We start from the raw sequence: 16,311 nt of genomic DNA, 5'->3' as shown, positions 1-16,311 counted from the left end.
ATGGAGATGGCTGGAGCAAAGCATCCGTCGTCTTCTTTCCTTTCTTTTTTAATCTTTACCAGGGTCCTGGCTGTGCTTGAAGAACCTTCACAGCATCCAAGTTTGTTTCATCCATTTCCCCTTTCCTCCCCACCCCACCCTTCCCCAAAATAGAAACTTGCTGCTTTCCTCAGTTTAATCAGTGGGTTGCATCCCTCCTGCAGCCTGGTAGCTGCTTCCTCCTACATGGGAAGGTGGCTCAGGGCAAGGCGCTCCCATCTGGGGAGGAGAAGACACTTGAGAGGCTCAGGCTCCAGTAAATTCCAAGCTTGGATCCAACAGAGAGATTACATGAGGGAGCAGGGACTTGCTTGCAGGCTATTGCTAGCCCCTTCACAAGTGTCAGCCCTGAAAGCTTGGAAGAGTCTCTGCAGACAGGGGCAGAACCTTCCCTTCTGGCTTCCCTGCAAGTCATTCAGCAGCTGGAGAAGGAAGGAGGAACCTTACCTAGCAGGAGCCTGTGAGGGAGGAGAAAGGGGGTGGGGAGGCAGCTTGGCAGAGTGGCTTGTTGTGTCCCCCAGTTGGAGAAACCAACCTGAATTAACAGAAGTGGCGAGAGGGTGATTGACTCATCCAATCCCCCACTCCCAGCTGCACACACCTGGCATAGGAGGGGTATGCGCCTGTGGCAGGGGCTACCTGTGCTTTTAACTTGCAGCGTGGGGGCATCTGCGCAGGAAAGCCACAAGTGCTGGAGTTCAGCACCTCAGCTGGGGCGCGGCATGTGAGAGCTGGGGGCACGGGGGGCTTTTTGGCCAGCATCATACAATAGCATCAGGTGGCTGGTGACTTATGTCTTGTGGGGGAAAGAACGCAGTTACTCCCCTCCCAGCCTGCATGTAGTGATGCCCCAGGAGGTTTGGGCCTCCCCTTGCTCAGATGAATGGCTAGAAACCCACTGCAGAGGGGGTCGCAGCTTCCCTGGTGGGGGTGATGGGCTAGCTTGCAGCTCTAGCTAGTGGCCCAACATGCTCCCAACTACCGGTGACCTTGGGAACTCACCCAAAGAAGAGCCCTGGTACCTCTCAGTAGAAGTCAGGCTAAAACCTACACGGGGAGGAGGCTGACAGCAGACGGATGTGGGCCAATAGCCAATACTTTGTTTATCTGTGTCCGGAGCAGCGTTCTCCAGAGGCAATGGGGTTTGATACAGTGTGTCCATTTGGTATCACTGCCCCAGTCCAACTCGGTGGCCGCCTGCCATTTATTTTGAGAATCAAGCAACTGTGTTTGCCTGGCAAGGGAAAGGTGTACTCCCTTCTCTCCACACTCCCTCCCTGGGAGTCCTTGCTGCCCCCGCTCAGCCCCCGGCCACAGACACTCTCCGCTCCCCTGGAAAGTGGAGGCGGGGGGTGGAGGCACTGAGCTGTTATTGCGTGGCTGGTGTAAGTGGCGCATTGTGGAAGCAGAGATCATAGCGGAAGGGGGGACAATCTGGGAAACCAAGCCAGCGCCTGCCCAGGCCCTCTGCCACTGGAATTCGGTTGTCTCCCTCTAAATGCTCTCTGCCCTCGCTACTGAGCCCAGGTGCTGGTCTGGGGTTTTGCACACTGGGGCAGTGCTGAAAGGGGCCCAGGAGGGAGCTCAGAGCTACAAAAGCTCCCATAAAAGGAGCTCAAATCCAGGACTGAGACTGGAACTGAAACACCCCTTTAGACTAAGCCACCTCCAGCTCTGAATGTCTCAGGGAGGAGCAGCTGCACCCCATTCAACTCAGAACTCGGTCTCTACAGTGAACCCCCAATCACACTCAGTGCCCCCAGTTCAGCTACACATCAACCACATGCACTGGCCTGCAGGGTTATTTCCAGTGGTTGGCACTCAGTTCTGGGAGTCATGGCTCCTTGGTTCTATGGCCATTTCCAGAAGGGAGTGTCTCTAACAGCAGATCACGAGACTGGGACCCAGGGCTCCTGGGTTCATAGCTAGCTCCAGGACGGAGTGTGTGTAGTGGTAAGAGCAGGGGGTTGCAAGTCAGAACTCTTCTGAGGGCCATGCCTAGCTGCTCTGCAATTGACTCCCTGCAAGACCTCAGGCAAGGCCCTTCATCTCCCTGTGCTTTGGTACTCTTAAATGGGGATACGATATGGACCTACCACGCAGGAGGACTATGAGACTTCCTTGGGTAATATTTGGTGACTGCTTTTGTATCCTTGGTCAGAAGCCGCTGTATTCATTGTAGCCACTGTGTGAGAAATGTATCTCTAAAGCAAACCTGGGCCTTTCTAACTATGGGTTGCTTTAGAGCCAGATATCTCAGTCACCCTTTCTAATATTATTACAATTACAGGAGGGTTACACTGCAACTTAACCTTCCAGTTATGTGACTTCATGATAATTGCACACTGAAAGGCAATCTTCATGGCTGAGTTACTTATTATTACTCCTCTAATTCATATATACTATCAGAATCCATGTACATTAATTATGCACTGTTGTCATTCCCAGTCATGTAATGAACTTTCTAGCTACATGAATTAAGTATCAAAAAGCATAACCACCCTGTGACTGCACTATAATTATATTGCCGTTGGAGTGTCCTGATTATAAAGTGTGATTGGCTTCCCTAGCACCCTAACTTTTGTCCTTTATGACCAAATATACCCCTTCCGGAGCACTGGTAGCGACAGGCCACCCCGAACCGGAGCAATGGTCCGCCTAGGCTTGGTAAGCACTCCACACACAGTCAGCCTTGTCAGGAAAGAAACCGCAACACTTTTTCATCAATTGCATGAGCGCTCAGCTCATTTGGAGTCTGCTTGGGCCTCTGGAAACATCAGATGCTTAACGCAATGCGTTAGCATAGTCACTTCCATGCTGGCATGACACCCGCTCATGGGCACAGCCAGTCCCATACTAACAGCTCCACACCTTCCCTTTCAGTTTCCCGCAGTGACCAATAACAGATACTTCAGAGGAAGGCATAAAATCCCCCCCAGGATGCTGTGTGACCATGTGGCCTAATGGATCTGGTATCTGACTTCACATCAGAAGACTAAGGGCTTGCATCTCTTCATGGTCCATTTGCTTCAGCGCTTGGCTACGAAGGTGATAAGTGCCTTATAAATACCTTTGACAGTTATCTAGATAATGCCCCTTATTACGTCTCAAAGTGCTGCATAGTGTTACTGTGCACTGTTAAACGGCTGCTGCCTTTCGCCCCAGAGGTGGCTCCGTTTCACTGGTGGACCTGCCCTCGGTTTACTAAGTGCTTTGGCATGAAAGGTGCTACAGAAACGACTGTATTATTGTGTACTTCAAAGGTGACTTACCCTATCCCAGAAATAGGTGCTCATGCAAAGCAGTCAGCCGCTGATGCGGGGGGCTGGTGGCCAAAGAAGGAGATTGGGTTCTGTGCGACTTGGGTGACTCTCACTGTTCCCCATGCTCCCTTTCTGGCCTCCCGCAGCTTGTCCGTTCTGCTGAATCAGATCACGTCTGAACAGGACTGAGAAGAGCTTGCTGAGCGCAGTCCAGGACAAATCACGTTGTCTCATGTCACCTAACTCCATTCTTCCTAAGCACCAGGACATTTTGTGTGTAGACAAGCCTCTATTGCTCATCACTTGTATTGCTTCTAATGGGGTCTCAGGTCTTTGGGCCATGGACCTTTCCTTCCTGTATGCTGCTACAGCCCTGAGCACAATGGGCCCTGATCAGGGCTTTTTGGCGTTGCTGTCATATAGGTAATAATTAGTCACTTTCACACTCTATCTTAGTTTCCCCATGTGCAAAATGGAGGTGATGATACTTCGCTCCTTATAAGAACCCCTATAGAAGATACTAATGTAGGCCTTCTCGACAGCACAGCCCCACTTCCTAACCCCTAGTGTAGACAGGCAACGCTGCCCTAAGCCCCGATCTGAACCCACACAGCTTTTCCTGGTTTCAAGCAGGGATAAACAGCGCAGTTGCAAATAATAATACCTAGCTCTTTTCATTAGTAGACCTCAAGCACTTTACAAAGAAGGTCAGTATCATTAGCCTCATTTTACAGGTGGGGAAACTGAGGCACAAAGAGGGGGAAAGTGACCTGCTCAAGGTCATTCACTAGTGACTGAGCTGGGTATAGCACCCAGGTCTCCCGAGTGCTAATGCAGTGCACTATCCACTAGGTAACACTGCCTCCCCAGGTTTCCCTTACTCCCCTAGGGGTTTATATTAGGGCAGTCATGTGGGTATCTGAACATCAGTGTCTGAAACCTGCAGTGCAGAACAGGCCATATAATGGTTCCCTGGGTGGAAAGGGCTAGTGAGGGGCATAGGATTTTCTTGGGTTCTTTTTGCCCCCCTCCCCACCTCCCATGATGGAGGAGCCCAGCGGAGCAGGGCTGGGAGCATGGAGACCCCCTCCCCCTTTTGAAGTTTTAGTATTGGGGGGAAGATGTGATTTGGTGCTAACGATGCAAATTAAGCTTTCTCACTTCCCCCATACAGGAAGTTCCCCCAAACCACAAAATGCAGCTTCAAATAAACAAAAGTGTTGACCTTCCCTCTGGTTTGTGTGTGTAATGGGGGAGCGCCAGCTCCCATGGCTTCCTCTTTCCCTAGGCTTCTCCTATGGGAATGCTTTGTCTCATGCGATGATTACACTGGGAAGAGGTGCTAATATCACCTAGGGAACTGGCTGGCAGCAGCTTATCGGGGATCAACTTCTCCACGCCCCCGCCCCAACCCTCCCTGATGTGCACATCAGTTGCATGGGATGGACTAGGAAGAGGAAGGGAAAAAATGGCCCATATAGGGACCCTGGGGAAAGGGCAAAGTGGTAGATATAGCTGTGTCTATTCCCTCGCTCCCCGGGGGAAAACGTCATCTGGAAATCCAGGGAAGGAGGAATGGATGCTGAGGTAAGAGCAGGGGGCTGGGAGACAGAACGCCTGGACTCTGTTCATGTCTTTAGGAGGGAGTATTGTCTAGTGCTCACAGCAGGGGACTGGTACACAGGCTTTCTGGCTCTGCCACTGACTCTCTGTGGACCCTTGGGCAAGTCCCTTCCATGCTCTGTGCCTCAGTTTCCCCATCTGTAAAATGGGGGATGCTGATCCTGACCTAGCACTCGAGGGGTCATTTCAATAGTATTTGCAAAGTGCGTTGAGATGCTCAGATGGAGGGAGCCATAAAGGCACAAAGGATTTTATCATCACTTTTATCACTGGAATGCGCTTCAGAGTTTCAGAACCTTTAACCTCCAGCTGGACAGTGCTGGGGCACAAGTAACAGCCACAAAGCAGTTGCCTCCCACCTACTGTTACCCAGAACCATGGCTTTCAGGATTCATATGAGCGGGTCAGAACATCTCCCCAAGGACCTCCCACAACTGACACTTTGGATCCTGGTTTGAATGGCGGATGAGATCCATGATCTCCTGTTGAACATACGTTTGCACACGTGACGGGATGTACGCAATACAGTTGTACGCACACCGGTGCCTTTCCCTGCAAAAGGATGGAATGCACTTGATTTCCTGCTGCCTCTTCCTTCAAAAGTCTGACCCTTTTTGCACAGTTTCCCTTCTAGTAACCCCAGAGCCAGTGTCCCTTCTGGGCAGAAGGGGCCAGTAACTCTAGACATCCCCACTGGCTGAGTCGCACATGTGGGAGCATGGCAGAGCCTGGAGGCAAACTGAGGGGCCCATTTGACCACCAACGTACTCCTCATGCAGCATTGATTTAAAGGGGCTGCTGGCAGGGTCCAGGGCTAAATGTCCCCACAGCTTCCCCCATCTCTGAGCTCCCAGCTTGAGCAGTTGCACTGCAGAGAGGGCAGTGGGTCTCTCTGGAGGAAAAGAAGCAGTGAGAGGCTGTAGTGGGATGATTGGAAGCCCAGGGAACCTGGCTCGGGTGCATTCAGGTGCCGAAGAGCCTTTAAGGTCAGGAGCTCCAGAGACTCTGAAGGTTAAGTTGGAAATGGCTCTTAGCCTGCCTCTGCCTCCATGCAGACACCCGCCACATGCCAAGCTCAGCACATAACCATAATTATTATTGCTGAATACTGTCATGACAATACTAATGGGCTCTTCCACCTGAGAATTGCAGCATCAATCAAGGAGGAAAGGGTGATACCCCTCCCCATTCTATGAGGGGGGAACCCAAGACATCAAAAGCCCATGTAGATTCTTACATAAAGCCCATCCCCATGGTATCTGGGCACTTAACGTCATTCAGCAGATAGCTGGCACCAGCTGAGGTCAGTAAGAAATGCCTGCCCAGGGTGCCATGCATGGAGCACAGTTTGGCGTAGGATGGGGGTGTTACGCTCTCCTTTGTAGTATCCAGCATTGGCCGCTGTCAGAGAAGGGATGGTGGAGTAGATGGACCCTTGGTCAGTGGAGATTCTGGGCTCGATGGGCCAGGAATCTGATTTGGCATGACAGGAAGGGGGCTACACTGGCCTAGATGGGCCCACTGCTCTGATCCCACATACACGTGCCCCTTGCCTGCCCCTGCAGCGTTACCGTTCAGTCAGCAAGCCCATCTGGGTACTTGGGTCTTTCCAACGCAGCACAAATAGCTGTCTGTAGGAGCTGAAGCCCCCTGCAAGGGCCAGGATGAAGCTGAGGCCCCTCGGACCATTATTGATGGCTGTGCCGAGACGACACCGGAGCCCCCGAGGATTGGAAACCTGTCCTCACTCGCCTCCAGGGCTCTGTTTGCCTTCAATCAAGAACAGCCGGCATCAAAGCATCCCCAATGAAAACAGATGTCAACAGCTCCTGGCTGATGAGCAGGGAGGGGGAAGGGGCTCTCCCCAGTCCACTATCCCCGGCCCCCCCACACCTTAGCCTGGTAGCTTCTTGCACAGAAACAATGTGTTTGTATAGCTGATGATTGTAAACAAAGTCCCTGGCACCATCAGGTGGTCCTGTCATCATCACTACTGGCTTCCAGGGGTCCTCCAGGGAAGGCATGGGGCAGAGAGGGGAAAGCAGCCAGCTGGGGAACCAGCCCTCCAGCCAGGAGGGGAGCAGAGGTGACGGCAGGATTGTGGATGTTGATGAGAAGGGCCCTTCGCATGCCTGTGGATGGAGCTTTCAAGCCAAGGAGCAAGGGTGGATCGCAGGAGGGCTCATCCAGGGAGGGGTGTGGCAGGAGTCCCTGTTTATCCTCTCCCCCCTCTCAGACAACAATTGCTGATGCATGAGATCTGGAGACAGAGAGAGAGAAACCAAGGAAAAATAGGAAATGAGTGAGAAAGAGAGAAAGAGTCCCAGGGCAGGAGGGACAGATGGACACAGCAAAGGGATGGAGGAAGGGCCAACGTACGAGTACTATCAGCTTCTGTCCTCACCATTTGTTTCCAAGTCCAGTGTTTGCTGATGTGTCCTTGAGGCTTGTGTGTCCATCTGTCTGGACGATGCAGGATGCTCAGATGATGCTCAGACATGCCGGCCTCCACAGGGACATTGTCCCCCAGCCGTGTTGCCGCTGCCCTGAGCTCACGGCTTGCCCTGTCCCCACTCTCAGTGGGACTCCCCATCGTGCCAGGAAGAGATGCTGGAGATGGCCAAACCATTTAGCATGACAGCCAGAGTCCTCATAGGCAGTGAAATGTACTCCCCTTTGCACTCCCTTCCAGTTCCCCTCCCCTGCCCTGCCTGACCCCTCATTCTTCCCCTTGTCTGTCTGCATCCATGGCGAATGGGCAGTGAATGGCACTTACCCATAGGAGGGGCAGAGGGCCTGCTCTGAGGTTGAGGTGGGCTGGGATGCTGGAATGCCAAGGTCAATAAGATAAGGAGGCAGCTCTGTTTACTGTGTCGGACATGAGAGGCAGCGGACCCCTGCTCTTCACTTGGGAGGCCCCTTTCCCAGAAGCAGTTGGCATTCTCTGCAGGGGCTGAGTGTGTCTCAACAGAGGCGGGGATGAATTTATCTGCACCCAGTCAGGAGCAGCCATCAAAGGGGCTGCTGTGTCCCTGCCCATTATAACCAGCTGCCACGTAACCCAGCACGACTGATGTGAACATGCTTGTGGGGGCCTAAGGTTGCCATGTAGCCACGGCTGGCAGGGGAGCACCAGCGCGGTCTGGAGGAGGGAACCCCCCAGCTGGGGAAACTACCTGGAATGACTTCCTAAAGGAGAGGGGGTTTCAGAGAGGTCACATGTCCTCTTGGTTGGCAGAGTACTCAGTGATCACATGATCTCCTATGTGTAATCACATGTCACGAGTCCGGTGTGTGACAGAGTGAGTGGTACGGTGCTGCATGATCACAAGGGTCCATATGCAGTCCCATGTCCAGTTGGTTGCACAGGTAAATGGTTCAGCGTAGCATGGTCCCATGATGTCCCGTGCTCGGTCCTTGGCTGACAGGACACGTGGTCCTCTGGACTGGTAGCATGTGTGACACATCCCCAAGTGGTCACTCAGAGCCTGTGCAATCATATGTCATGTGGTTCAGTGGCTGACAGGGCATGCTGATCACGGTGGTATGTCTTCCGACACATCCTGTTACTTGATGCTCCATGGTCCCACGATGGTCTAGTGGTCCAGTCATGTGCTTGTTATGTGATCACACGGTGCTTCATGTGGGCGTGTGATGCCCTCTCGGTTCATAGGACACCTGACCCGGTATTCGATGACCACCTCGTGGTCTGTGCCATCACCTCTGCTGTTAGGCCAGAAGTGACATGAAGCCCTGTGCTCCGTGGCATGTATGTAGAGGCATGGATGTTTCTGCCTCTGCTGTTTGTCTTCTAGCCTGCTCGCTGCACAGGGTCTCCATCTGGGCTGATGGTAGCTCAGAGAGGTCTCTCTGGGGTCCCCATAGCAGAGCCCCTCCAGAGTAGCTGGGGGCTCCTTGCCATGAAGCAGGGCTCAGGGGGCTGGATCTGGTGCTGCACATGCAGGCAGCATTATCCCTGTCAGTCTCTGGAGACACTGGCTCAGAGCCATCCTCCAGAGCTGTACAGCCAAGAAGCAAACTGGAGGTGGGCAATAAAGAGCTGGGTGAGATTGTGCCTGCAGGCTGACGCTCATCTTGCTGATGAAACCTCAGAGAGATAGGCAGGGCTGGGGGAGTTGCTGCTCAAGGCTGCCGTTCGTGTGGATCCTCTGGGCACGTGGGGGCCCTTATCGGCGGCTGACTTGCTTGCCGGGCAGTGCAGGGGGAGGCCAGCATGCACGAGTCAGCTGGGCTGATAACAACGGCCAGAGGGATTTAAAGGGCAGAGCATGGACCCTCTCAACGCAACCAGAGGAGCGAGCCAAGGGCTATTTAATGCAACCAATCAAAGGGGAGAGCCCAGGGCCAAAATTCTCAATGCGACCAATCAAAGGAGTGAACCAAGGACTGAATTGCTCAATACGACCAAAAGTGGAATCATAGACTTCAAGGCCAGAAGGGACCATCATGGTCATCTAGACTGACCTCCTGCACATCACAGGCCACAGAACGTCGCCCACCCATAATCTCTGGCTGCATTACTGAAATCCTCAAATTTTGATTTAAAGATGTCAAGTTACAGAGAATCCACCATTTACACTAGTTTAAACCTGCAAGTGACTCATGCCCCATGCTGCATGAGTCAGGAAGGCTAAGGAGAGGAAGGCAAAAAAACCCAGGGTCTCTGCCAACCTGATCTGGGAAAAATTCCTTCCTGGCCATAAACAACAGTTAGACCCTGAGCTTGTGGGTGAGGCCTACCAGCCAGACACCTGGGCAAGAATTCCCTGTAGTAACTCAGAGCCCTCCCCATCTAGTGTCCCATCTCCAGCTGTTGGAGATAGCTGTCATGGACGGGCCATGTGCCATTGTAGGACACCTCATTATAAACCCCGCCCCCCCAGAAACTTATCAAGTTCAATCTTGAAACAAGTTAGACTGTTTCCCCCCATTATTCCCCTGGGAAGGGTGCTCCAGAACTTCACTCTGATCTAATTTCAAGCCTAAACTTACTGATGGCCAGTTATATCCATTTGTTCTTGTGCCAACATTGGCCTTTACCTCTCCCATCCTGGTGTTTATCCCTGTGCTGTATTTATAGAGAGCAGTCATATCTCCATTCAGCCTTCATTTTGTTAGGTTAAAGAAGCCAAGCTCCTTAAGTCTCCTCTCCTAAGGTAGGTTCTCCATCCCTCTGATCATCCTAGTATCCCTTCTCTGCACATGTTCCAGTCTAAATTTATCTTTCTTAAACACAGAAGACCAGATTTGCACACAGTATTCCATATGAGGGCTCTCACTAGTGCCGGTATAATGGTTATAACACTTCCCTGTCTCTACTGGAACTACTTCGCCTCATGCATCCCAGGACTGCATTAGGCTTTTCCTCAGCCACATCACGTTGGCATCTCATAGTCACCCTGTGATTGACCAATACACCCAGGTCTTTCTCCTCCTCTGTTGTTTCTAACTGTTAAGTTCTCATTTTATAGCAAAATTCTTGTTGTTAGTCCTGAAGTGCATGAGCTTGTACTTTGCACTATTAAATTTCATCCTATTTCTGTTACTACAGTTTTCAAGGTTGTCCAAATCTTCCTGTATGACCTCCTGGTCCTCCTCCATATTGGCAATACCTCCTAATTTTGTGTCATCCACAAATTTTATTAGCACACTCCCACTTTTCGTGCCAAGGTCATTAATGAAAATGTTAAATAAGACTGATTCCAAGTCCAGTCCCTGAGGAACTCCACTAGTAACCTTCCTCCAGCCTGACAGTTCAACTTTCAGTATGACTTCTTATAGTCTCCCCTTTAACCAATTCCTTATCCACCTTTCAGTTCTCATCTTAATCCCTATCTTCTCCAATGTAACTAATAATATCCCATGTGGAAGTCTATTACATACCTTACTGAAATCAAGGTAGATTGGATCTACTTCATTTCCTTTGTCTGTCTTCTCAAAGAAAGAGATCATGTTGGTCTGGCATGATCTACCTTTTGTAAAATCATGTTGTATTTTATCCCAATTACCATTTACCTCTATGTCCTTAACAGGGCTTTCTTTCAAAATTTTGTTCTCAGGCCTTGCGTACAATTGAGGTCAAACAGATCAAACAAGAGATCCCTCACCATCTCCTCCTGTGGTCTCCAGGCCAGCACTAAGCTCAATAGAGTGGGGCAGCCTTTCTAATAAAGGCTTTGTTCCCTACAGGCCAGTCTCTGGGATTACTCTTCAGCTCCAGCACCCCCAGTGCTGAGCCTTTGGGGAGCCCCGGGGCTCTCTGCACAGACCTTTGGCACTGGGCACAGCCTGCAGGGCTTCCTACACCTTGATGGACAGGTCCTGTGTCTCCCTTCTTCATCCTGTGGGCTTCTCTGTTCTCATCGCGCAGGGAGGGAGGGGCGGTCCCTCCCTGTGGTGGGGGCATGTCCAAGGTGCTGTGGGCTCAACACATGGCCAGCAGCCATCGACCTGCTGGAGAGCACAGCGAGGAGGGGCCTGTTTGTGGAAGCGGGCTGTGCAGGGAGATGAGGGCCTATGGGGGGGCCGTGCCTCCTATCAAAACCTTCTGCAGTGATGGCCTGCAGAGAGCCACCGTGCCCAGCTGCGAGAGGGAGGGGATCTCTCGGCATATCACAGCCCCACCTGTGCCTGTAGCTGCCACAAGGAACTGGATCACAGGCAGCCCTGCAGGAATGGGGGGCTCAGCTTCCTTCAGCTTTTCAGCCTGCCCGGAGAGGCTGCCTGCTACAGGAAGGGACCTGGAGGCTGTCAGGCAGAGTTAACTTCCCTACAGCCCTGCCCTGCCCAAGCCAACCATCCAGCAGCATCCCATGGTGACGCCTGGAGCCGGAGCATTCCAGCCTGGTTACCGCTCCTGGGCTCCTCTCGTGACCTATTGGAGACAGAGCTGCTGCTGTAGCCCTCATTTCTCCAGCCGCCTCTCCTCTCGCAAAGTCTCCAGGCTCTGTGCTCTGAGGAGCGGTTTCAGGGAATAGCTCAGTCTCTGTAGGGTCCCCCATGAGGATTTCACCTTCCTGAGTAGCCAGGAGGCCCCCGCTGCAGTGAAGCCGGGCACTGGACCTGTGTCGGCAGCTGCTGTGATTCACCCTGCAACGCGGTCTGGCCGGCAGCTACCCAATGGTGGCTTCACGCTTCCAGTGTTTATGGCGTCCCCATTTGTCGGCTGCTGGATGTGTGACTCCAGCCCCCGACAGGTGGGCTCCATCTTCACAGGGGCCGAGCCCTTCACACAGCCCCTCCACTTCCAGCCTTTGATTTCCGCTTGCATGCTGGGGCCAAAATAGATCATTAACAGCAGGGCAATGCCAGCGGGGAGCTGGGTCCCTAGAACATGCCACCCAGGGCTCATACCTGGATGGGCCATGCTGGGACATCTCCTGGTTTAACAGGGGCCTGCTGACACATCAGCTCCCCTGCTGAAAGGAGGTCCCAGTGCAGGGGAGGAGGTACCCTTACAGGGTGCTGCCACTGTGTAGGCTTTATCCCCCAGGACCATGTGGTAACAGCCCTGCTGTGGCATCCCTATGCTGCGCCAGTCCCCCAGATACTTTGGGGCTGCTGCCAGGGGCCAGCGGGGAGCAGGAGGGCCACATCAAGTTCATGATTGTCCCTGCAGTCCAGGGTGGAGGGCCATCCCAAGAGATGACCACCCTGCCCTGTCACTCTGTCTAGCTCCCCATCTTCTGGCTCATGGACCGTTGCCCAAAGCCTTAGCACTTCAGCAGAGGTGGGAAGAATATGCTTTAGTTCAAACTGTCCCCTCTCCCCGGCCCATGCTGGGACCTGGCTTCTATTGCCCAGTCTAAACAACACTGCCTCGGTTTCTCCCGTAAGGAATGTCCTGAATAGGGGATGCAGGTGCCCTCTGTCTTAGTGATTTAAGTAGCCACCCACTTCAGGCCAGGGAGAACGATGAGACCAGGGATGAGTATTAAACAGCAAGATCTGCTGGGATCAGACTGTGGAGAGGGAAGAGCCCCATCTCGTCTCTTTCTCTCCCAGAGGCCAGGGCAGATGCATCCTCTCCAGTGTATTCTCCACACAGTATAGCTTTGTGGGTTCCCAGGGATGGGGATCCCAGCCTTTCCCAGGAGGCTGGCTCTGCAGCCTGGGAGATCTTGTTGCTGGCATGCTTTTCTCTGCTACTCCATCTTTCCTCAGTTTCATCTCCCCAGGGAGAATGATGGGCTGAGTCTCAGTGTTTTGCAATGCCTGCGGTTAAAGGGGGGTACATTTTGTGTGTGTGTGTGTGGTACACAGCTGATCAGATGTTCCCTTCTGCACCCCTATCCCTCTCATTCATTTTCTCTCTCTCCCCCTCCCTCCACCTCTCACCCCCCTCCACTCCCCAGGGATAGCAGCAATCCCTTTTGGCTTACCCCCCTCCCCCAGGTCCAGGCTCCCTGCCACACACCTGGAGGAGAATTAAAGCTGGCCATTGTAGAAGGTTTTGCTCCCCTCTTGGAGCCAATCTCGCAGCACAGCAGTCTCCCACTATGCTCCGAGGGGTGGCAGACCTGCCACAAATACCTGCTAACTCCAGACCAAGGCCAGGCCAATGGGTTATAATTGTCTCTCCTGCTGCTTGGTAATCCTCTATTGTCTCCTATTCACAGCCACACTTGTTACTCTGTGGACAGACTGTGTGTGTGTGTGTTTTGGGGGGAGGAGAGGGTGATGGGGGTTCTCCTATAGGGATTTTTGAGCTGTCTGCTAGGGTATGAGCATTTAAGAGAGGGGCATCTACTGCTTCACGGAGAAACTCCAGAGCATTATGGGGGTGATCTGTGCTGGCACCCCTGCTAATGGCAATGAAGATGAATGTTTTACAGTGTAAGGGGTGCCAGCTATCCCAAAGCACTTCACAAACTGCACCAATAACAGGCTCCTTCACTGAAATGCAACTGCATCTGGGGTGCAGCATCACAGCTAAGCCACACACAGGAAAGGGGCAGCAAGGGACATTTTGGCCAAGGATGGTAGGGTAAAAGTTTGGAAAAGCTTGGGAGGGGAGCTTAATATCTGGGTTGGATGGTCTTGTACCCAAAGCAGAAGGCAGGACTCCTGCTTCTGGTTACCCTGCAGGAGACCCTCACTGTGCTACGCATCACTTTCCGCCTCTGCAGCATGCAAGTTTGTCCTGGCATGGCTTTGGAGTTGGTAGGGAGGGGCTGTCAGGTCTGCTTAGAATAGAAAGGCAGATGCTGCGGCCATTCTGGGTGACCAGCCCTGCACTTCTAGAGCCAGGAACCCACTTTACTGTGTCCCTTAAATGAAGCAGATGGATTTACCTCTGTGGGTGACCTGGTAATTAGGGGAGCACATGATGCCCCAGCTGGCACAGGGGGCCTGGTGCTGCTGGAGATACTAGCTGGGGTTATCAAAACAAGACCCTGGCCAATCTTGCTTATTAAAGAAAGATCCCATGGCACGTTGGCCGAGAGTTGGAGCGTTACCTAGCTGTTCCAGCCAAAGTCACGGGTGATTCTAGGCAGGGGCAGTGGATTCTTCACTGCCTATTTTCAATGGTCAGATAGCTCCACTCCCCTGCTGGGAGGGGCAGAGATGGCGCGGAGAGTGGGGGTCAGGCTTGGGGCCATAGGAGCCAGCAGCAGAAGAGCAGTGGTGGCTGTAAGTCAGGCCTGAGGGGACACTACGGGTCCGTCTGCACTCCGCTAAGAGACAGCCCGGCTCAGTCTTGGGATATGGTACTAGAACATGGGCGTGCAGACGTTTGGGCTTGGGTTGGAGGCCCTGTGAGGCAGTTGGGTGTCAGAGCCCAGACTCCAGGCCGTGCCCCACTCAGCTGACTCCGCCTCTGGAAGTGGGTGCCAGGGGGTCTTAGTGGAGAGTAGCCATCCCCAACAAAGGCCTCTGAAGGGAAGTGGAGAGCTCAGGGAGCCCTTGCCCCTTACTCTCACCCTGTGACACAGCAGCACCCCCAGGCCCCGGCTCCAAGCAGAGATGGGGTGGCCCAGCACTGCAAGCTGAAGACCACCCAGCATCCGTGGCCATCCGTCTCCAGGACTGCAGAGTTTTTATAGCCCTGGACAAATTGGGAGCCTGGCCAGCAGAGCAGCAGTTGGATTCAGTATCTGAAGCCTCTGTTCCTGCTCCCCACCCCCCAGCACTAAACCTGTCACCACCTCCATCAGGCTCTCGGCAGTCAGACCCCAGCTCACATGTTAAGTGGCCCCTATTTAGCTCCCCTCCTGCAGATGCAGTGCAGGGGGGGAGGGGGGAGACCAACTACTGCAGAAGCAGCTAGGCAGAGACCACCTTTTAGACAGCCCCTTCCCCACAGCACTTCTGCTGCACATTCCATGCAGGACAGCAAGGGGGCTCAGTCAGGCTGAGCGGGGAGGTTTGTGCACGGCCCCATGGGATCAGAAGTAGGCCAGGGATGGCTGAGGGGCAGGCTGCCCTCTCGTGGGGGGTCCCCGTCCCTGGTAGGAGAAGCCCTTGCATTAGGCAGATGGCACCCAGCCAGCATAGCCCTGTGTGCACATTGCTCACTCTGCAGTCCCTTCCCTTTGTACCGCTCCCAGGTAGGTCATGTCTGCTGGCTGTCAGTAGCCCCACGGCCCTGGGCACAGACTGGCCTCTGGTGCCTGCCAAGCAGCAGGGGCTGCCCTGTTCCCTGTTCTAGGTGTCGTACTTCCTAGCTGCACAGAGTGACAGCCCATGGGAAAGGCTGGCATACCCCACACTGACCTCAGTCTATGGCTGTAGCAGATGCTGCCCCAGGTCTTGACAAAGATACAGGTGAGAAAATCTAGGTTATTAATAGTCTGAGCTGGCTCCCGGGGGTAGAAGGAAGCTGGCAGACTAGGAGAGAGGGGAGTCTGCCCTAGCAGCCTCCAGTCATCACCTGAGCAGAGACCAGTGCCATCTCTGGTGCTCTAGCCTGGCAGGGTAGGGTGACATTTCTGAACAAGCATAGGTGCTGGAACGAGGGGTGCTGGGGGTACTGCTGCCCCCCTAGCTTGAAGTGGTTTCCATCATATGCAGGATTTGCAGCTTGATTCAATGGCTCTCAGCACCCCTGTGAAAAAGGCTGGCTCCCTGCCATGAGCTGGTTCAGGATCAGAACTGGAGTGAGTTTGAGGCTACGCATTGTTACCAAAGCAGATGGGATGTCTCCATGGAAAACGAGAGAGATATATAGCCGCTCACTTAGCCAGCATCCCTGCACAGCCAGAGGTGCTGTCCCAGTCTCACTGGGCTCGGAAAGAGCTGGCAGACGTTCATTCGCCCATGAAACTGCATTCCACGCTCCGCAGAGAGCTGGGAGCCCCCCGCAAACCTCTGCTGCTGAGCTCTTTCCTTTTGCAGTGCTGTCCTCTACAGCACTAGAGCAGTA

This window comes from Lepidochelys kempii, chromosome 26, assembly GCF_965140285.1.
Source record: "Lepidochelys kempii isolate rLepKem1 chromosome 26, rLepKem1.hap1, whole genome shotgun sequence".
Taxonomy (NCBI): Eukaryota; Metazoa; Chordata; order Testudines; family Cheloniidae; genus Lepidochelys; species Lepidochelys kempii.
The sequence above is the reverse complement of the archived record's forward strand: the minus strand, read 5'-3'. Positions refer to the sequence as shown.